Below are 23309 nucleotides of genomic sequence, written 5' to 3'. Positions count from 1 at the left end.
TTTTCAAGCCTAAGGAATTTTGTACACATTCCTCGGGGCATATATTTTTCAATATTCTTCTTTCCGCCTAACATCTTAGTTACTGTCTAACCTGACAGTAAATTTTTTTGGTTGATTTTAAAAAAAGTATTTCTGTAATCTGCCTTGTTTGAAGTGTCTTCTTCCCTCAGCACCACAGTCATATGATTTATTATTAAATCTGATGTCTTAGCCACAGCCTATGTTGGAAGAAGAAGACATTTTAATCCACCTCTCTATTGAGAGTAGTTAAATGTTGCAAAATAAAAATGTTTGTTAAAAGAGTTCAGATGTTGCACTGTCAGGCCACTTCACATAGTCATCTGTTTCTGACCATTATGTGAGAGGGGCACCATGAGCTATTTCAGTAGATTTTAATTTGATTTTAGTAAAGATTTTACATTACATCCAACCAGCAAAACACTGCTTGGGGTACAAATTAAAGCTGAACAAGTCCAGCACTAGCTGTTCTCGAGCGTAGGCACTTGGTGAGTGTCAAGTTTATCACTTTAAAATACTGACTATAAAATTATGACAGCCATTTTAGCAGAGTTAATAAATTCCTTGAAGAATAAATAAAAAAGGATCAAACAAGATTCATGACAGGTGGATAATTGTCATAAATTGTATGCAAATTGATCAACTTAATAAAGGTGAAACAGAAGCAAAACACACCTTTATTCTTTTAGTTTGTAGATACAGTACAAAAAAAGCATTTGACTCTATAGAATGGAGGCCTATGCTTTAAAAGAAATTTGAACCAGGACTTAGACTTCTGCAATTTTGCTGAAGCAATATATACAAAATTGTGGATAGAATTTTGATTAATGTAATCATGCATAATACATATTGCAAAGATGTGTCAGACACTGTTTGTATTGAAAAAATGATTATTATTTTTTTAAAAAAAAGATGTGTCAGACAGGAATGCACTTTCTCATTATTATTAATTTACATTTTGAAATTTTAGCACAACAAATCAGGGACAACAAAAACATGAAAGAGATTTCCCTACCATGATCCGAATTAAAATTATGCATTATGCAGATGATACAGTATTTACATTGCAAGGATGTATAGATTCAGTTAAATTTCTGAAGAATAAGTCGGAGGAATGTGATAAAGTATCTTCTAGCTATGAAATTAATGCAGAAAATTCAGAAATTACTTATGAATGTTGAAGAACAATATAAAGCTGATAATGAATTTTCAACAGTTTCTAGATACAAGTTAAGAAGTTCTAGATCAGTGATACCCTAACTACCCACCCTGGACCACTTGAAAATTGTTGATATGGTGTGCTAGATGCTTTATTATTTTTAATTATATTTTGATTGTTTCCCTTATTATATTTTATTGTATTCCATGGGATTCATATTGTAATACAATAAAACACAATACAAGAAATAAGAGAAGTAACTAAAATACAATTAACATCAATACATATTTAATGTGATGGATGTGCCATCTCCTGTCTTCAACCAGAAATCCAGACATGCTGCAGACCTGAATGAGCCACTTGGACTGTGGTTTGGGAACCTACATTCATAGTACATAGTAATACTGTTTTCAGATGATAAAGCTGCTTCTTGCTTGCTCCAATTCAGTGATAAAACATGGATTTTCTCTGGGGAAGGCACAGTGACAAAAAATACCCGATCAGAAATGGAGCTTTAAAGCCCTGGCCTGTGCCTAGAAAAGCAAAAGGATGTCTGAATGAGCCCTTAAATAAAGATAATTTGGAGACATTTAAGCAGGGTGTGAGAAAGAATGCCAAGCTACCATTATCATGGCTAGGAAGAATGGTGGTCCTAAAGAGAGAGGAAGAATACCTAAATTGGCATTTCTTTTTCTAACACTACCTATAAGGATTATACAAAAATTACATGGCAAAATCCAATCTAAAATTAAAAAGTGTATATTAAGAATATATGGAAGTTCGGATACATTCTCTAGGAGTACTCCCAGATCCATCTGTGTCACTTGAGGCTTAAGTAGCCTCAGTGGCTAGGAGGACCTTTTATGGCTGGTACACCAACTGCAGCTGTTTTTGGACAGGAATAGCCTGGCCATAGTGATTCATGCATTGGGAACCTCAAGACTTGATTACTGCAATGCATTCTATGTGGGCCTTGGGCCTAGTTTGGAAGCTCCAACCGGTGCAAAATTCTGCAGCAAGACATTTGCTGGGAGCAGACTACTGCCCTTAACAACATGGGTCCAGCATACCTTAAGGGCTGTCTGATCTCTTATATCTCTGCCCAATCATACAACGTTTGGAGGAGTCTCTGTTAGAAGTCTCTTGTGGCTCAGATGCTGTGCATTCAGTATTGTGGCCCCAAGTCTGTAGAACTCCCAGCTGAAATTAGGCAGGCCTTCTCCCTACTGAACTTCATATACAGTGGTGCCTCGCAAGACGAAAAGAATCCGTTCTGTGATTCTCTTCGTCTAGTGGTTTTTTTTGTCTTGCGAAGCAAGCCCATTGAAGGATTAGCGGATTAGCGCTATTAGCGGCTTTTAGAGGCTTTTAGCAGCTTATCTGATGATCGGATCAGCAGATAAGCGGCTTAGCGCTATTAGCAGCTTTTAGCTGCTTTTAGTGGCTTATCTGCTGATTGGATTAGCTGATAAGCGGCTTAGCGGCTTTGAAAAGGGGGGGGGGGGAAACCAGCAGGAACTCGCAAGACATTTTCGTCTTGCGAAGCAAGCCCATAGGAGATTCGTTTTGCGAAGCACCTCCAAAACGGAAAACTCTTTCGTCTAGCGAGGCATTCGTCTTGCGGGGCAACACTGTACTTGTCAAACATCTACTGCAGCAAGCATTTTAAGGAAGTTACAATATCGCCCTCCTCTGTGTAATACAGAGAGCATGTTCTCACTTCCATCAGGCTTGGCTCCAGTGTGACGTCCTTGTTAGCTCTGGTCCGCTTAATGCCCTCATTTGCATCCTTTCAGCGTCAGGTAAAAACTGCTCTCTTCTCCCAGGCATTTGACAGACAATGCTGGATGTTCTGATGTTTATTGATAACTGTTTTCTGCTGCTGAAGTTTTATTGTGTCTGTTTATTGATCATGGTAATGGTTTTATTGTAATGTATTCTTTTTTGTTTTTATGCTATGCATTTGGATCTTAATTTTATTTTCTGTTACATTGCTCAAAGGCTCTTTTGCAGTGAGTGGCTGATAAGTAAAAAAAAAAAAGCACAAATAAATAAATAAGAGTATATAAATAGGACTGAGGAGATTTGGGTTCAAATCTTCACTCTGCCATAAAGCACGCTGAGCAGCCGTGGACTAATTAGGCTATGCCCAGAGAGTCTGTCTCGCAGTGTGGGTGAGATGATAAAATAGGCAGATTTATTCATCTCAGCAGTGAGATTCATAAGAAGTACCATGGTATATATTTAAAAAAATAATGTTTAGATCACATTTATACCCAGACATATTCTTCAAGTGTGGGTTCTCTGAAAACAAGTCAGTCAATCTACTACATCTGTTTTGTTTTTGCCTTTGCAGCTAGTATGAAGTAGGATGGTGGATTACGGTAAGTTGGTTCTGTCAGCCTGCATAAATTTTGCTTTCAACCATCTCATTTTTGGAATAGAGCAACTCTAGTGGCAAAACATATTGTTCTACAATCCTGGATATCTCTTAAAAAATAAAGACAAAAGGACACGTTGCATTTAGGAAAAAATGGGGGGAAAGTGAATGCAATTATCATAAATCCCGAATAAGCACGAATAAACCTGGGAGAAATTTTGGGCGTTATTTGAAGAGACCAAAGCTGTTGACTCATTGTTCCAGCCTCAAGCTTTGATCTTGATTTATCAGCACATATGCCTTCCTTACCTCCCCGTCTTCACTATTCTATCTTTTTTTCCCTTTATTTTTAAAAATGTGGATAATGGGCTGCTGACTCAAGCCGGGCAAGGAAAGCATAGAGCAGATTTGACCTCTGTATTTAGGATTTATAGTTGCTTTACTCTGCTGGCTGCCATTTTGAAAATAAAGTCTGCAAACAGAAAGAGAGTTTACACTTGAGTCAGGATTTCCAACATTCAAACCCAGTAAACCAATGTGATGCCCCTCAGATGTTTTTGGACTACAGTTTCCATCATCTTGTACTTTTGGTCACGTTGCCTGGGTCTGATGGTAGTTCAACAACATCTGGAGGGCACCACGTTGGCTATCCCTGCCCTAACTATTCTACCACACTGACTCTTAAACGACTGAGTATTTATACAGCGCTTTTTCCTAACTGCTCAAAGTGCTTCATATACCTTATCTTGGTAATCTTCACAAGCCTTCCTGTAAGACCAGTATGATTAGTTCCCAGCAAGTTTGTGGCCAAGCCAGGATTTGAACTTCTGACTTCTGTTCATAGCTCATACTCTTAAATGCTATGCTAAATGAACCCCATCTTAGTCATGGACCAGATACTGAAAATCCTACTATTTAAATAGTTACTGCAGTTCACAGATACTACTAGAATTATTCTTTTCTGCTGTATTTGCTATTTTTGTTGGAAACAGGAGAAATGCAAGAAATGCGTTTTTGGTGCTGAAAAAAGGAGCAGCAGAGCTTTAGTTGTGTTTCCAAGCAAAGGTTTATGTCTCCCTTTCTTCTTTCAAATGAGCAATTTTTAAGCACTATGGCCCTGGAGCGGATAGATACTATTTATTTTATAAGCTGTAAATATAGGACAATGAATATGCTTCAAAAGGAACCTCTGGATATTGGTCATAATGACGTTTTTGAGACAAGTCAAGTCATGTAATGTCATTCTTCTTTCAGATACCAAACTGGTCAAAATGAAAGGTGTGAAATGCTTTAATCAGTTCTAAGATAATTTTGTTTGGATAGGATACACTCAAGATTTTCAGAACAAAAGAGGGTGTGTGAGCATGCAAGGATCTGAGTCATAGATGAGTCATTGATAGTGTTAAGATAAGCATTCAAGAAGAAAACAGAGCTGTTTTGGATTAAATACTTTAGGAAGGATATTGAATTCCAAAAAGACCATAGGGATCACAAGATGTGTGGATCAAAAGCCATAGGTTCTATTCAACGTAACACTAAGCTATGTTTCCTTTTTCCCCTTTCTTCCCCCTACACAACTCCTAAGTCTCTTCTGGACTTTCCCCATACCCTTTGAAGCAGATCTGAGGACTATGTGGAGTTTACCACTGTATAGTGGTACCTTGGTTTAAGAACTTAATTCGTTCTGGAGGTCTGTTCTTAACTTGAGGTACCACTGGGGCCTCCTGCTATCGCTGCACCGGCGAAACACGATTTCTGTTCTCATCCTGAAGCAAAGTTCTTAACCCGAGGTACTATTTCTGGGTTAGCAGAGTCTGGAACCTGAAGTGTCTGGAACCTGAGGTACCACTGTACTAGTGGTGATCCTTGCATGTATGAGCACAACTATTTTGCTGAATACTGTCCTGTGTATTTATTTATGAGACTTAAATCCCACCCTGCCAAACTTTTCCTAGAGTGGTTGTGTAAAGAAGAATCTAAGAACTAGGATCAGACAAAATCTAATTTTACATCACAGGGTCCAATGGGCTGGGGACCACTTCTTCTATCATGTTCCTCAACCAGCTTGTATTTCTGTGATTACCAGTGGTTTTTAGAAAATAAATTTGACTAAGAACTTGGTATGTTAAATCTAGAAATATAAGTCTAAAAAGGAGGAGATCATGGTGGTCATAGTGGACTTTTATTGCACGCTTTGAGCAAAGCTAAGCATTTAAAATTCCATTAATTTCAGTACTTGAGAACATTTGGATTCTCTTCTCACGGTGGCCCATTAGGTATTCAGAGTCATAAAACCTCTGACACTGGAGGTAATATGTAAACATTATTACTAGTTGCTATTGATAACCTTATCCTACTTCAAGGTAGCTATGGTGAGAATAGCTTTCAACATATCTCCCACTGCAACCAATGGAACTGAAAAATCATTAACTTTGCCTGGATCATACCCTTAATGCTGTTAGAAGTAAGAGAGTGAATGACTGTTCAATTGATCCAACAAGAATAAGCTAAAAAACAAGGAGGTTGAGTTACAATAAAATTTAGGCAAAATGTCTATGAACACTGAAGCAAGTGACTGAACCAGAAGGCCAATTGTATGCCTTCTTGCTCCACATGTTGTGTCCCAAGTGAAACAGAACAATATTATATGGCAGATATATCATATACTTTCCTTCTAATGTATTTAAAAGTGTCAGTTATCCATGCTATCGTCCTTAAGCTTTTTACAACCCCCCCCCCACATACCATGGAATTTTCTATAAGCAAAGATGAATGGCATGAAATAGGATGTATCAAATAGGATGTATGAACTGTTCTCTTGCATATATCTCACTGAAAGATTTGTGTGCAATTAATACATACATTGGTAGAATGTTTTTTAAAATGTGGGTTATGGATATGAAAAATAATCAGGAGCAAAATGTCTTATAAATGCTTTTCTGGATGGGAGGTGATTTTTTTCAGTGGGCATGTGTGTTTTCATACATCCAAGTTCAAATTCAGTCTTGGGTTAAACCTGGAAAATATGGATTTGTGATGCCTACTGATCCAACGGTAATATTTGTTCCTCCACTAAAATCACTATAAATGGTTACTAACAACCCATTAGTAAAGATGGACAGGAGACTAATACTCTGAGAGTGTTGTGTAAATCTGTTTGGATGTAATTTCCCAGAAGCTTTTGCATAAATGCTCAGTGTGATGCATGAATGGAGCATGAAAGCAGTCTTTGTACCATACTAAAACTGCAAACAGAAGAAATTAAAACACACCAGATCCATAGCACTGTTGAAGGCTAATGACTATTCACACATGCATGCAGCTTACTTGATTTCTCTATACATGATGACTGGCAACAGAATAGTGTGGCCTTTTAGATAAGGCAGTGTAAAATTTATATCACTGGGGTTTGATATGTGATGGTCATGGGTGATCTTAGGTACTGGGAATCAACAATAACAATGTTAATATGAGACAGTGTGGAAAACTGCACACACATGGGGCACTGCTGGTGCATGGCTTATCTGAAGCGGCAAGGAACATAGGAATTGTTCTCTCTTTAACACTGCATAGTGCCAAACCTGCCAACTAAGATGTTTCCACATAGGTTTTGGATGTAGTGATGCAGCATAGTCCATCTTTGCAACTGCACAGGTGCTGGTCTATACAGTAGATACGGGAAATCAGTGTGGAAGGATCACACAGTGAAGTAAAATGTTGTGTGTATAGATAAAAATGGTGTCTGTCCGCAATTGTTGTTGTTTAGTCGTTTAGTCGTGTCCGACTCTTCGTGACCCCATGGACCAGAGCACGCCAGGCATTCCTGTCTTCCACTGCCTAGTTTGTCTAGTTCGGTCAAACTCATGCCGGTAGCTTCAAGAACACTGTCCAACCATCTCGTCCTCTGTCGTCCCCTTCTCCTTGTGCCCTCCATCTTTCCCAACATCAGGGTCTTTTCCTCTTCTCATGAGGTGGCTAAAGTATTGGAGCCTCAGTTTCACATTCTGTCCTTCCAGTGAGCACTCAGGGCTGATTTCCTTAAGAATGGATACGTTTGATTTTCTTGCAGTCCATGGGACTCTCAAGAGTCTCCTCCAGCACCATAATTCAAAAGCATCAATTCTTCAGCCTTCTTTATGGTCCAGCTCTCACTTCCATACATCACTACTGAGAAAACCATAGTTTTCACTATACGGACCTTTGTTGGCCCGTCCCCAATAGTTATTCTCAAATTTCTGACAGTACCTTAACCAAATCTAGCATACTGGTCTTTAGTTCTCTTCAAGGGTTCAAAGAACTTGTGGGGGCTTAAAGTCAGGAGAAGATACACATGCAAGCTTTGTCTTTGACATTCCCACATGGGCTTTTCTTGTTCAACTATGAAGAAAGTGTTTAAACATTTGAATCCCTTAAATGTAGGGAGTTTAATGGAATGGGGATAAGCCATCTAGCTTTATCTTCAGGAGAGGTAAGAATTTTGTGAAAAGATATGTGGCAACATTTTCCAACAAGTGATTCCACAAATGAATCGTAAGGTGGTATGAGGACTCCACCATATGCCCTCTTGAATGTTTGAATAGGCTCTTGGTAACTTTGGGGATGTTCTGTGGGAGCACAGATTTCTGGACATGAATGTTGGGAATCATCCCTGAAAGCATCATTACATGATCCATGAATTAAGGATGTCCTAAACCAGGGGTCTGCAACCCGCGGCTCCGGAGCTGCATGTGGCTCTTTTACATCTTTGCTGCGGCTCCGGGGTGGATACTAGCGAGGGGAGGAGGTGCATTGTGCGCCCCGACACTCCTCACTGTGGCGGGCACTGTACTGGTCCCGACGTCACCTTCCCGCCCGCTGTCAGATCGTGGCTCCGGAGATATATTTGTTTTAAATGTCACAATGGTTTTGCGGCTCCCAGTTGTTGTTTTTTCTTCGGAAACGGGTCCAAGTGGCTCTTTTTGTCTTAAAGGTTGCAGACCCCTGTCCTAAACCCATTGCTGTGATAGCTTACACACTATACCTCCCAGTGGCCTTTGAATGATTCCCCCTATGTGCTACTGGAGCGATCTTCCTGATTTTGAGAAGCCCACTCCAAAGCAAAGCTTTGCACAAAAATACTAAAACTCCATTTAAGTGCGCTAACCCCTAATGATACAAATAGGCATGATATTTATGGCCAACCTCTTCCTACTGTCATGCTAACGTTACTCAAACAATCTTAACAATTATGTAGTAAGAGCAGCTTTACTTTCTGCTGTGGCATTTTCCTATCAGTAAGCTGAAGGGAAATCCTAGGTGGCAATGACATTCTGCAGTCTTACGCATAGCTTTCGCCTCTGACTAGGAGGAGAGACATGCCAAGACTTGCTTCAACCTCCCTTCTAGAATCCTCCTGCACATTTAACCCTCCTTGAGGCCATCTGTGCAACAAGGGTCATATATTTTTTTACCTTATTGCCTTGGCTCTTGTCTAGTGTAACAGGAAAACAAATGACTGTGTGTAATGTAGAACTGTGCATGGCTTTAGTTAAAAGGGAATCCTAGGAAATGCTGGATGTGGTTTGTGAAATTTGCTGGACAGCAACAATATTTGTTACGTTGCTCTCTCTGGGTCTACATGGGAATCGCTGACTACTATTCTCAAGTCATGTGCATCGGTGCAGCCCCACTAAGTCAACTGAAACAGGTGGAGTTGTATTGTGACTTGTGTTTAAGTCAACATTAGGCAGTAATAGCCACTCATTATACCCATAAGCAGGGTAGAAACAACCACACAGTTTGCCTGTTCTACAAGTTTTGGCCTGGTGTCATTTATATCAAAAGCAAAGTAAGAACGAGCACTTATATTTCAGCAGTGATGTAATTTAAGGCTTTACTTGAAAGCAAGTCCCATTGATTTTAACTAAAATACTTTTAAATAAGTATATTTAGAAGTCCTTGCAAATGAACATCCAGAAGAAAATAGGCTCCCTTCTTCCCCGCTCCCAAAGTCTGCACACTGACTAGCTAAAAGGGGGGGAGGGGAATAAATCAGCTGTTCTAGTTTAGGAAGGCTTCCTTCTCCAGTTCATAGCCAGAGGGTGGGGTAGTTTTTACTTACCACAGGTAATCAGATGAGTTGCTATTTATAAAATGGGTTTTGGTATTTACATATCCTCCTTCAACTGAAAAGGACATTTTCCAAAGTAAGAAAAAGTGTTGGTGTGATAAATTCATTAACCTTTAAATATTTCACACACAATCTCTCCTAGTTTTCAGATGGTGGTATAATTAGGAGAAATGGTCTGTTGAAAAAGAGTTGGTGTATTAAAATAGATGTTTTGCAGAGTGTCATCTGATCTAAGGGCACCAGCTCTGATGTCATTTTAGGGCAAGGCAAAGACCTATTTATTTGCCTGGGTTTTTGAACTGAAAGCCTAACTGTGGTTTCATGCATTCCGTTGTATTTTATGGTTGGCTTTTAACTGTTTGACGATTTCTGTTTTCTGCTGTTTGTTGATTGTGCAGCATGATTATTGCTGCTGGTGTTTATTTGTTGTTGTTACCTCTGTGTTGTTGCTGCTGGCATCCCTTTATCTCGAGAGACAACAGATTATTCCCTGGTAACTCAACCTGAAAGTTTCATTGAAGGGCCACATAGAAATATTTTAAATACAAATAAATACAAAAGCAAGCCAACAATGCAGTGGGTTATAGAAAGTGAAAAATCTTAGTGCAGTGCTTCCTTATACATGTATAAAATTATGGCTGATTGGGAGGTCTTACACAACAGATCTCCTTCCTCCTGTCCCTTCTCTAAAACTTACATTTTTTTACTTTGCTTAAAAAGGCAGCTGGGCGCACTGTGAACCACATTACTGGTAAGAAACCCAGCCACCACTGCCTTAACTTAGGCTTGCCATCTGTCAGGAAAATTCCTGACACGTCCTGGTTTTCCAGTGTAAAAATGGCGTCAGGGGAATTTTGCCGAAACAGCAAAATGTCAGGGAAAACCCGGATGTATGGCAACGCAATGGGAAAAGCAGCGGAAACGGCTCAGAAAGCTTAAGGAATTTTACTTTTTGAAATATGGCCTAGCCTTAACTTCCCAGATATCTATGAAAAATTTGTGGAAATTTGTGTCTGGGCCTGTGTCCCAGGGCCTTTAAGTCCTTGCATAGCCATGTCTGCATTTGCTTTGGAGGGACCTAGTCACAGTGCTTATGACTGGATAGAGAACCCTGGAAGGCAACACTGGGGACCTAGGCAAGAGGTTCCTCACTCCTGCTCTAGGTAATACTACACCAACTCCAAAGATTTGGGTTGAGATCTGAAGTTTTAGACTCTTTTTGAAGCATAAGAAGAGTCCTGTCTCCCACTTTCTAGCAGGCCTTTGCGTAAGATGATCACACATGTCATGTTGCACCTTCATCCAGCAGATAAGGAGTGGGAACCTCTTTCCTGTCAAGGGATTACTTCAAGGGTTCTGCTGGGGGTTGTAGGCCATTTCTTTCTTTCTTTCTTTCTTTCTTTCTTTCTTTCTTTCTTTCTTTCTTTCTTTCTTTCTTTCCTCCATATTGTTTTTTCTGTCTACCAAACCCTTTCCGTTGTTTTTTCTGTTCCTTCCACCCACAGGAAACTAGGCTGCCCACCCCTGCAGTAGATACATATCTACATATCACAAACACCCCCTATTTTAGGAAAATGAGACAAGCTGGGATATTGTTCTCTTTGATGTGTAATTTAATACTATCTTTCAAGCTATGCAGATGGTTCTCTCTGCCCACTGTAGGTGTGGGCTCTGCCTAACTACAACTGCCTTACTCCATTCAGCAGACTAAAATAAACAGTAATTAGACCATGTTTCAGACACAACATCTAAAATTGTATGCTAGACCTCCATTTTATACAGTGTGGGGCGCAATACAGAGAAAAGGCATTAAGTTATTGACTGAACAGTGTTCTTCATCCTATTACCCTTTCAGAAGCTGATTTTCAGGAGATAGTTTGCTTGACAACTCTAAAGCAGCAGTCACAGTCCAAGAGAAGGGGTGTCCACTCCATCCCCAAACACATGGAGGGCTTCCAGTCTACAGCACCAATACCGCATACCTTGCGTGAATATCTGCATGTTCTGTTGGATGTCTAGAAGCACAGCCCAAACCCTGATCATGTGGAGTGCTTGAAGGCAGATATTGAGGGTACAGAATGGACTGAGCAAACACCACAGAATTAGTAATTAAGTTTTAATCTACTAGCTGAAATGGTTCATCATGGATTGTAGTCCTGAACATACTTACTTGTGAATAACCCCCATGAATTCAATGGGACTAAGTTCCAAATAAATATGATTGCACTTCATGCCAATGTAAGTCTATAGCTGACTACACAAAAGTATGGATATTTCTATGCATAGAAGCAGGGTTTTCTGAGGGAAATTATTTCAGTTTTTGTCTGATCTCATCTGAATAACATTTTCCTTTTCACGGATTAGATCTTATCCATGGACTTTCCCAACAATGATCTAGCTGGCATGCAACACTAAACCATAGCTCAACATTACAAGGGTGAGCAACAGTGAGCCTGGTTCCACATGCCTCTCTCTGTCCTCCAGCACTTCTGCAATGGCACTGGAAGCTTTGCTTCAGATTATCCACACATCCAAATCCTAAACTGTAGTTAATCATAACTATGCTTTGTTGAAACAAGGCATCTTCATACACTTCATACATACATGGAGTGTAAACTGTGTTGGATTTGGTCAACATGGCAAGCTCTGACTAATCTATAACAGAAACCAAAGCTTCTGAACTCTTATTTGTGGCCTACTGTAGGAGAAAGGAGTTTGCCTAGGCCTGTTCTCCTAGCACTAAACCATGGTTTAGCATTATAGCCAAACCTGCACAATATGATCAAAAGAACATTAAATTTCTAATACTGGAAACATTCACAAGCAACAAGGTATATCCAATCAAATATTTGATCTTGGGTGTGTCAGGCCAGGGATTCCATGGCAAATAGATATAACTGCCAAGTTTTGGTAGACTCCCAAATGCAAAAGACTTTGCTTTAGTCTTAAGCCAAACTAAACAAGAGAGCAAATGACGCTGCAGGATTTTCGGCTCAGACACTATCAACTGACAAAACACCAAATTGATTTGGCATTTAATTCCCATAGCTAATGTCTCAGGACTGGATTTATGCTGGTTAATTGAGTTGATTTTCCATGGTAAATTAAGAAAAGGTTCCTCCCCTTTTTTGACCACTAGCTACATGCAAGGGCTGATGTAAAAAGCCTGAGTGAAAGCATATGATTTAAACATTTTTAATGCATTTTAAATTAGCTGAGGTTAACTGAGTTGAAATTAAAGCTCTTCCAGTGACCCCTGTGGAACTGCAATTTATCTCGATGCCAACAATCCCATATATTTAGCTTAAAGAAACTCCATACTTCTCAAAGTATTCGAGACTCATTATTTTAATCAGATATTACCCAAAGAATTAGTCCCTGAGAAAGTATAAAATTGATAAACTAGTAAGGGATATGATCCATGGACAAATTCTTCTGAACATGCACCGTGGAGAAGAATCAGAGTAGTTCAAGAACACTTTTGCTTCTTCGTGGATTATATCCAACTTTTCTCTGCTCAGTGTTAGGTCTGAGACCATCCCATGGAGTGGGCTTTTAGGAGTAAGTTGTGTGGAAATACATAGCTTTACCTCTTTTGCAAGCTATGAAATCCATATATCTAAAAGTCCCCATTGCAGATTTAGAACCAGGAAAGCCTTCCTGAAGAGAACAACGACTTGGATGATGGACTCATGGGCATCCTGATCAAATTTGCAGATGACACCAAACTGGGAGGGGTGGCTAACACCCCAGAGGACAGGATCACACTTCAAAACGACCTTGACAGATTAGAGAACTGGGCCAAAACAAACAAGATGAATTTTAACAGGGAGAAATGTAAAGTATTGCACTTGGGCAAAAAAAAATGAGAGGCACAAATACAAGATGGGTGACACCTGGCTTGAGAGCAGTACATGTGAAAAGGATCTAGGAGTCTTGGTTGATCACAAACTTGACATGAGCCAACAGTGTGACGCGGCAGCTAAAAAAGCCAATGCAATTCTGGGCTGCATCAATAGGAGCATAGCATCTAGATCAAGGGAAGTAATATTGCCACTGTATTCTGCTCTGGTCAGACCTCACCTGGAGTACTGTGTCCAGTTCTGGGCACCACAGTTCAAGAAGGACACTGACAAACTGGAATGTGTCCAGAGGAGGGCAACCAAAATGGTCAAAGGCCTGGAAACGATGCCTTATGAGGAACGGCTAAGGGAGCTGGGCATGTTTAGCCTGGAGAAGGAGGTTAAGGGGTGATATGATAGCCATGTTCAAATATATAAAAGGATGTCACATAGAGGAGGGAGAAAGGTTGTTTTCTGCTGCTCCAGAGAAGCGGACACGGAGCAATGGATCCAAACTACAAGAAAGAAGATTCCACCTAAACATTAGGAAGAACTTCCTGACAGTAAGAGCTGTTCGACAGTGGAATTTGCTGCCAAGGAGTGTGGTGGAGTCTCCTCCTTTGGAGGTCTTTAAGCAGAGGCTTGACAACCATATGTCAGGAGTGCTCTGATGGTGTTTCCTGCTTGGCAGGGGGTTGGACTCGATGGCCCTTGTGGTCTCTTCCAACTCTATGATTCTAACATTCCACAGAGTGAATGTCACGATTAAGAAAATTCTTTTTCCAGGTAAACATCACTCTAAGGCAGTGTCATACTGTAGGAACCCCTCAGCATAGTCAGGCAAGGTGATGCCGCCTCCCACAGCTGCTGCTACCCTACTCCTGTCCTTAGCATCCTTAACACTGAGGTAAGTATTTTTTGAATGCCACTTGAAGTATGGAATTATCATAGAATCTTAGAGTTGGAAGAGAACCAAGGGTCATCTAGTTCAACCCCCTACAATGCAGGAATTATTATTACTGTCCATTCTTACTGTGAAAACATTATCAAAGCAAATGGTGAAATGCGTCTATCATGTATTGCACATCTTTATGAGATACGATTCTCCTGCATCCTTACTATTCTGTCACATTTTAGAGCAACTCCTTTTTAAATATACAAAATTTTCTACCACCATGCAATGGGATTGGATATAACTATAGTCAGATGTTTGCATAATTGACATGTCACATTGTTATATTATTCTTATCATCGTTCTTATCATCATTGCCTCCTCAGAATTAGGATCATTGTGCACAAGGCACATTTTTTTCTAGCACTTACATGGTTAATCATCAGTCTCTGCCCCCACAGAGCTCCACGTGCTCAGCGAAACCTCTATGAAACTCGAGACCACAGCCATCATCTGTAAAAGGTAAAGGACCCCTGGATGGTTAAGTCCAGTCAAAGGCGACTATGGGGTTGTGGCGCTCATCTCACTTTCAGGCCAAGGGATCAGCGTTCATGTGGCCAGCATGACTAAACTGCTTCTGGCGCAACGGAACACTGTGATGTAAACCAGAACGCATGGAAACCCCGTTTACCTTCCTGCTGCAGTGGTACCTATTTATCTACTTGCAAGGGAATGCTTTCGAACTGTTAGGTTGGCAGGTGCTGGGACAGAGCAATGGGGTTGCAGGGATTCGAACTGCCAACCTTCTGACTGGCAAGCCCAAGAGGCTCAGTGGTTTAGACCACAGTGCCACCTGTGTCCCTCTAGCATATTATCTGTGGAAGCATATTGTCACAACCACCTCCATTACAGTGGCCACAAGGCATACTAACTTTCTCCTGCTGGCCGCATGCTCAGTGAGGGTCACTGAAGGCCAATGCTATGCAAAAAACAACATCTTATGGTTTTTGCACACTATTCTTGAGCACTTAATAAGCCACACTAGCAGCCTGTCAATGCAAACTCAACGTCAATGAAAATGAAGCCATGCCATTGGCCTTCATGTGGTCATGCCTGCATGTGGAAGTCAGTTCATGCAGCAGCTGCCATAGTCAATATGGCTTTGAGAATGGGCCGGAATGGGAACTGATCACCACTACCTACAAAGTTATTAGCAGAATTGAATAGAATTTTATTGGGGGGTGGGGCTGAGAATATAGTAACCAAAGCCCCACAATGGATTGTTTGCCCAAAGTAGAGCTCATTATCAGAATTTGAAAACGTAAATGGTAATCCGACAGCAAAGACAACTCCCTACTGGGAATTTATCATTAGTAACACTGGCAGCAGGCATTCTAGACATCCTAAGATTACTCAGCTCTTGGTATCTCTAACTGAAAACAGACCCTTCACTGTGTATATGGAATGTGCATCCTGAAAAACATAGACAAAATAATAGTATATGTCTCTTGTCTTCCACAACATCCCAGCTCTAGCTTGTTCACCTCAGAGAATAAATTGAATTAAAGGGAGTTTAGGAATCTAAGTTAAACCATATTACCCTCAACAGTTAATTTGATTTTATAGCAAAGCTAGAGGGGGTTATATCAAATGCAAAATGATAGTCAATGACTAATTGTGGTAGGCAATTTAAAGCGATTTTAGTCTAAATTAACTCTGGCCTAGATGAGAAGATCCAGTTACTCCCATACAAACAATATGTGAAACATGCATGAAGAGAGAGAAAAATTTGCCTCTTCTGTAAAACATAATATAGTTTACAAAACGCATGTAAAATGCCAGCTTGGTAATAGAGAGTGACATTTGAGAATTCCTTTTAAGAGCCAAATATCCAGATGTGTCTGGATATGTGTATCAGATATATGTCAGACTCTGTTCCAAAATCAGAATTCTAGCGCTGGTTTGTATCTGAAGTTCAGACAGCATAACTCCCTGAACGGAGAGGTGCATTCTTCCATGCCTACCAGCAAGAGGGTGGGGGAGACACATTGTGCCACAGCTGCTGCCTGTAGGATAAAGAATAGGTTTAGGAAAATAAACCCTTTCAAGCAATTTGCCACATGCAGGGATCGCCAGGGTTCAATGAAAGAATATATTTGCAATACGAGGCAGGGAATATGCTAAGTATAAACGCCAAGCCTCTGAGTATGTAGAGAATTCTTTCCCTTACCACCAAGCCTGTCTGCACATCCGTAGAATTGAGAATAAGGACTTCCATGACAGGTGGGCATAAAAGCCTAAATCGAGTTCTTTCACTTAAGACAGTGATGGCCAAACTCGGCCCTCCGGCTGCTTTGGGACTACAGTTCCCATCATCCCTGACTACTGGTCCAGTTAGCTAGGGATGATGGGAGTTGTAGTCCAAAAACAGCTGGAGGGCCAAGTTTGGCCATCACTGACTTAAGATAATAAGCACTAGCCACATGCCAAAGGCAGGGAGGGGGACCCCTGGAAGCAGTTTATTTGTTCGGGTATCTAGCCACATTTCTCCTCTCTAGTAGAGCATCAGCCCAAACAAATCAATCTTCTTCTTTCTAGGACAGTATCAGCCCAAACAAATCAACCTTCCAGCGATTCAACATGGCACCCGGACTTGGATTTTGATGGGCTTTAAAGGGAACAGATTTTTACAATTACAGAGCAACCACGTGCAATGCCTCTCTATGTGCCCTTGCTGACTGAAGCTGGCACATGAATGGTACCGTCAAGAAGGTGCAGGAGGTTGATCTGAAAAGTTAGGATAGAAGCAAGGAACAAACAGATGGTGTGGTGAGCATTGAAACCTATTAAAATTTTCTAGGGCACCTTATGCCTACAAGCCAAAAAGGAGCCAATGCAGATTTGGTTCCTCCCCATTTCCAGATTGGGTGGCTGGTAGCCATAATCTGAAATGCAACTTTACGCCATACACATCAACAGTATTTATACCAGTTTAATTGTCACACCTTGCCTCAGGGAATCCTGGGAAATGAAGTTATTTGAGACTGCTTGTAAGTCTTTGCAAGGGATCCCCAAAGAAACCTGACAATTCCTTGAGCAGAGGAAACTAAGACAATTAAATAGGTTCTAACTTATCAGAAAAGATATACAGTAAACCCATCAAAAGTGATAGCTAATATGTAATACGAATATTCAATTAGTTTCCATTTTGAGGTAACAGCTTGAATGAACAAGGGGATGGTAGCAGTTTCATACTTTTCTGGTTATCAATTTATATTATAGCATATGTGAAATCATCCTTAGCGTGAATATAAATTGTATCCAAGAAATCCTCTGAAGAGAAAGGTATCTTAGCACCAATGGTACTTTCTGATACCCCATTTTTACTTTTTGTGGTTAATGTCTCTCAGTCTCTTCCCACAAAGATAAACTACTCTGAGGTGAAATTTCTCACCACAGGGTAGCTTTGTCATCTATATCATCCTGCTGAGAGGCATGAAGAATTTTACTATCCCTCAAGTGCAGATGTGTGACAATCTGGAAGCAATTTCTACTGAAATTAGTGAGACTTGCATCAAATCACTGAAGAAAGGAAGACAACACCACAATCCCAGGCACACTTTCTTGGAAGCAAAACCTCTGAAATCAATGGACTTACTCATTTCACGGAAACATGCTTAGAATCAAGATGAAAATAATATTAGGGAAACAATAATTATCTACCTACAGTAGGCCATGATGGAGGCATCAGATTAAAACTTATTATATCCACTCAATTTCCGTTGTTTAGCTGGGGTAGATCATCACTTCCTCTTCTGTACTGTTCTTTTTGAATAACTTGTTTGTTTGTTTGTTTGTTTGTTTGTTTGTTTGTTGTTACCAGAGCAGGTGAAATGCTGCCTGTCTCTTAAACATGATTAAACAGGGCCACTAAACTGTACATTCTGTGAGGATACCAGAAATAAACAGGCAAGACGCAAGGTGTGAGTTCAAACACATACCACTTTATTAATGACAAGTTGTAAACTTATGATACTCAGAGGGGAAGGAAGCCAATGCGTGGGAAATATTCCATATTATTTATCAGTCTGCTAGGCATATTACGATTGGGTGAGCCTGTGCTGCAGGGGAAAAAGTTGGCCTTAATACTGCGTCTTCACTGCACTCGACTCCTTCAGCTGAAGAAGGAGGGTTTCCTGACTCACACCCCCTTAGACCCCACAACTCCAAATAGGTTAGCCTCAAAACTGATCTATAACCTGCCCTATGAATCACACAACCTGAAAAGTGATAGTCTTTGGAATAACCATACACCCGAAAAGCGCCTCAGGGTGCTCTTTGTGCCAGCCTCTTCCCTTTCTCACACGCGCTTGACAAGTGACCAAACCAATGAAGCTATTTATTCAGCTCCCACCTCTAAGTGCTCCAACCATGTTCTTCTACAGTATGGAGTAGGCAAAAAAAAGGGGGGACTGCCAATCAATCGCAGCTGATCAAAAAATCCCTACTCACCCCCATCACAACAATCAGCTAATCCCAGTCTGTAAATGGGGAAGGCAGGCTGGGCACTAGTTCTAAGACCAGGAGGAGGGAGGGAATGGGTGGGGCGGCCTTTTACATTCCCACCCACTCCTCCTAAGCACTTGAATGTGTCTGCTGGTGCGCAATAAGAGGCCTTCACAAATGTGCTCCCACCTAGACCACTTTAGAGGACAGCTGGAGGAGTGGTGTTTCCTCACTGGGAAAATTCCTCTCCCCTGCCATAACTACAATAAATGGCTATAAGAGCACTGACATGAAATACATCTAATGCAAGTTAGACATCCTGCTTCACCAGGATTTAAAATCTGGCTTTGTAGCTGGTTAACAAACCCTGCTCAAGAGGGAACCTGGTTAGCTTCAACCATGGTTAACAGGGGCACTCTTGCTGTGCCCTTTAGCTGTGATTTAGGCAGGATGAAGGATTTGGTCCATATGAGGAAGAAGCTAAAGGGGGAAAGGGCAATGAAATCCTAATTTTCCAGCTGGCTGGTTGAGAGAGAGCCAGTATTGCATCTGCACCAGCCCTGAGCAAGAGGTTTTAAATGCACAACCCAATAGTTATCCCCTATACTTCAAGAATCTGCTATCCTAATTTAGGATAAGGATTGTTAAACAAAACTCAAGTAGATACACTTGGAACAAGAAAAGAAATTGACCGTAAAATCATCTAAGGCTGCCATCCCAACTACACTTATTTTAAAAGGATGTTCCATTTAGATGAGCAGGGCTTACCTACAAGTTAATGTTTTTAAATTCATGTTAATTGCTTTGCCTACTGCTATAATTGATAGTACCTCCCAAGCTTTAAAATGACTGTAAACTCCTTTGCCTTTCATCTCCTGTTGTAATAGACCCTGTCATATGAAAATGATGAAGAGTCATGGAAGGAGTCGCCTTCCCCCTAGCACTGAATAAACAGCCTAACTAGAATGAAGAAAACATTTTCATCCCTGAAACTAATCCACTTTACCCAGTGGCAAGGAAGGGCATTTTTGACCTAGTTGTCTGGCTTTCTCATCACGAGTGTTGCAAACATGATCTTGTGATCTGATCTACAATACTAGTATGCAGGATCTGGTGTAAGAGTCCACAAAAGTTATTTGCCTGTAATATATTTTACTAGCCTGCCTGCTAAGAGCTTGCTAGCATCCTGGATTTTCATGGATCCCTTTCCTCCACATCCAGCATGAAAATCCAGGTCAATGGCTTCTTAACAGGCTAGTAAAACAGAAAGAAAGCAAAAGGTGTATTCTCCCAAGTGAGCTGGCAGAGAAGGGACTGCACTGAGGGGTTCACTTTCCTTCCTTGCTCAACCAAGCAACCTGGAGGAGGAAAATGGAGTCCCATGTCTTGCCAGCTCATTCAGGGCTTGTGCAGAATTCCTGGTGGCCTCTGGCTAGCAGATGAGTTGTTAAATAAAAAGGCTGTCTCCCAGGCTGAGTGCAAACTTTCCTCCTTGTTCCAACAAGCGCATAAAATTCAATCCATGCCCCACTTGACCTCAGCTTTATGATCTTGACCTTCCTTTATGGAGGTTCTGGGCTCATCCCAAGATTCCTAGTAGGAGTGGGATTACTATGAAAGTAGGGCAGAGCAGGGTGGTTCTACCTCCACTTTTGCATAGCATAAGATGATTTGTGTAGTGCCGCCTTCACCAACTGGGCGCTCTCCAGATGTTCTGGCCTACAACTCCCACCAGCCCTAGCCAAAGTCCAAAACATCAGGAAGGCACAGGCTGGTGAAGGTTGCCGTAGTGTGTGAGTTTTGGACCACCTGTACATTGCTTGACGTATTTCAAAGAATCCAGCTTCCTGGAGGGAGCAGAAATATGATGAAGTTTGCTTATCGAAGAGGTTGTTAAATTAATAATGCTGGCCATATGTGCACTACAGTCTCGAGAAAGCTCTGGGAATTGTAGTACTGTGTGGGAACCTCCTTCCTGTACTTCCCGGCACACACACTGAGCTACAGTTGCCAAGATTCTTTGGGGGAAGTAACGATACTTAAGACATCTATAAGCTTGTAGTGTAGAGATATGCTCCAGTTCTTCTGGCTTCACACAGAGCATTTGCCATACATTCCTAGCTTTACAACTGCTACTCCTCTCCTGCTTTTTATATGTTACACTTGCAGAAAGGTATGCAGGAAGGCAGCTTGTGGTTATTATTGCAACATGTCTCAATAACTGCAAATTGTATGAACCTCCTGGTTTTCTAACAGCGGTGTGCTGTATTCAAAATTGCAACATGAGAATACTACACACAGCATCTTGTGAGGGGCTGATGACCTCTATTCCAAGCAAATGTGTTTAGGATCAAAGCGTAAAAAAGACTGGGAGTTGGTGAGAACAAGTAATCCAAATGGCATCAATTTAGAGTACTAGACAATAATCAGTGAAAGTCACACAGACAATGATAGCCTTTTCTGCTGAAGCAGCAAGAAACTGAGAGACTTCTTAAAGCTTCTTATTGTTCTCTGTGAACAATATCCTGTTTCCTTGTACAGTGGACAGTGATGAATTTTGGACAAATGGGTACAACAAATGACTCCAGTTTTTACACACTCCCTGCCCAAGTACTCCTTTAAAAGCCCATTTCTAGCTGTGTCTAACTAAATGCCACTCCCTGATTGCACCAGATATATTTGCCATCTCTCTATAAATGGAAGCCCTACTAGTAGTGTGTGAAGAATAGAGAGTGAATGTAGGAAAACTGCCAAAGGGAATGGAATGAATGAAATTAACACACACTCTGACAAGATGACACCCTGACAATTTAATAGCTGTATCCCAACTGTAATTAACATAGTAAAGCACACAGCATCTAAAAGGAGCTATATATTTGTGGGGAGAATGAGGCTAACCTAGTTTTAAGGGAAATCACAGTTTTCACATTGACACTAAAAAGGACTAATAAAGGGAAATAAGTACTCCACCACAACCCATAGTTAACTTATAGGATTCACTAAGTGGTCAGGGCCCCACAAACCTAGGAAACTATCTGCAGTCTTATGTCCTACCCTGTCCTCCAAGACCAATCAGGAACTCTCTCTAAAATACACCAAACTGGGCCTACAGGAGTCACACTAAGGCATGCCACACAACTTTGAGATTGTGAAGCTCACCAAACTCTGAGCTGAAGTGGTATAAGATTGAAAGCTTTATTCACATTGGGTTTGGGTGGACAGGGATATGGATGGATAGATTACATTAATATAATTATTGACGCTGAGTCCTTGGGATTGGCTGAGCTCTAAATCCAGCAAACAAACAAGCTAGAGTGATGCTATTGTGGCCACCAGTTTAATATTTCTAAAGGTAAAGGGACCCCTGACTGTTAGGTCCAGTTGCGGATGACTCTGGGGTTACGGCGCTCATCTCGCTTTACTGGCTGAGGGAGCCGGCGTACAGCATCCGGGTCATGTGGCCAGCATGACAAAGCTGCTTCTGGCGAACCAGAGCAGCACACGAAAACGCCGTTTACCTTCCCGCCAGAGTGGTACCTATTTATCTACTTGCACTTTGACGTGCTTTTAAACTGCTAGGTTGGCAGGAGCTGGGAGCGAGCAACGGAAGCTCACCCCGTCGCGGGGATTCAAACCGCCGACCTTCTGATCGGCAAGCCCTAGGCTCCATGGTTTAGACCACAGCGCCACCCACACCCCAATTTAGCATGGTAATATTTCTAAAGGAGCCCACAAATCCATGGGGGGAGAGGTCTATCAATGGCTATTACACCCAACAGCAAAGCAGAAACTGGGATCAAACAGTAGAGACCATCTTGCCCTCTTGTTGAGATTCCCAGGAACATCTGGCTGGGTGCTGTTGAAGACTGAACACAGGGCTTCTGCTCTGATCCAGAAAGGCACTACTTACGTTTTATGAGTCCTTCAGTACTATTTGTATACCACATACAAATGCTGTTATCCCCTCCTACATTAAGGAAGGTAAATCAAGTGTACATTATAGCTATTGTTTTACATTAATATTAGAGGCCAATTTAAGCACAACCTGATTTAAGCTTCAGATGCAAAAACGCCCATAAACTACAGCTGACAGAACAGCAAACAGGGAAGCAAAGACCTAATTAAGGATTCTATGAAAAGGGCAGAGCAAGCACAGCAGAGTTAAGGTAACACCCCTTTCCATTTAACATGTCCTCTCAAATTAATGTCCACCTCCACAGCATGGCTGGAAAAATAAATGTCAGCTGATTTAACAGAAATATGGTAGTTGTGCACGTGTAAGGGCTACTTCTAGCCTATCTTCCAGGATTTGTGCACTCACTCCAGGTTTTCTGTTCTGTATCTCCTTTAAGGCAATTAAGGTCACAGCTGCTTGACTATGCAGTAATTCAGTAAGAGAGCAA

At 41.1% G+C, this 23309-nt stretch overlaps 1 protein-coding gene across 2 annotated transcripts in view; it reads right to left on the bottom strand.

Moving 5' to 3' along the window:
- The window catches only part of CDC42EP3 (CDC42 effector protein 3), a 30565-nt gene that overhangs the window by 5334 nt on the left and 1922 nt on the right, over positions 1-23309 (bottom strand). The window contains exon 1 of one of the 2 annotated variants that reach the window (XM_083496979.1): positions 14832-14908. The exons of the other annotated variant lie outside the window; for it this stretch is intronic. The gene's annotated coding sequence lies outside the window, so the exon portion shown is untranslated. Of the gene's footprint in view, positions 1-14831; positions 14909-23309 lie in introns of those variants that run through there. 2 annotated transcript variants of the gene reach the window in all.

The sequence above is a fragment of the Podarcis liolepis genome (genome assembly GCF_965112155.1).
Source record: "Podarcis liolepis genome assembly, chromosome: 3".
NCBI classification, from domain to species: Eukaryota; Metazoa; Chordata; class Lepidosauria; order Squamata; family Lacertidae; genus Podarcis; species Podarcis liolepis.
The sequence above is the reverse complement of the archived record's forward strand: the minus strand, read 5'-3'. Positions and strand labels throughout refer to the sequence as shown.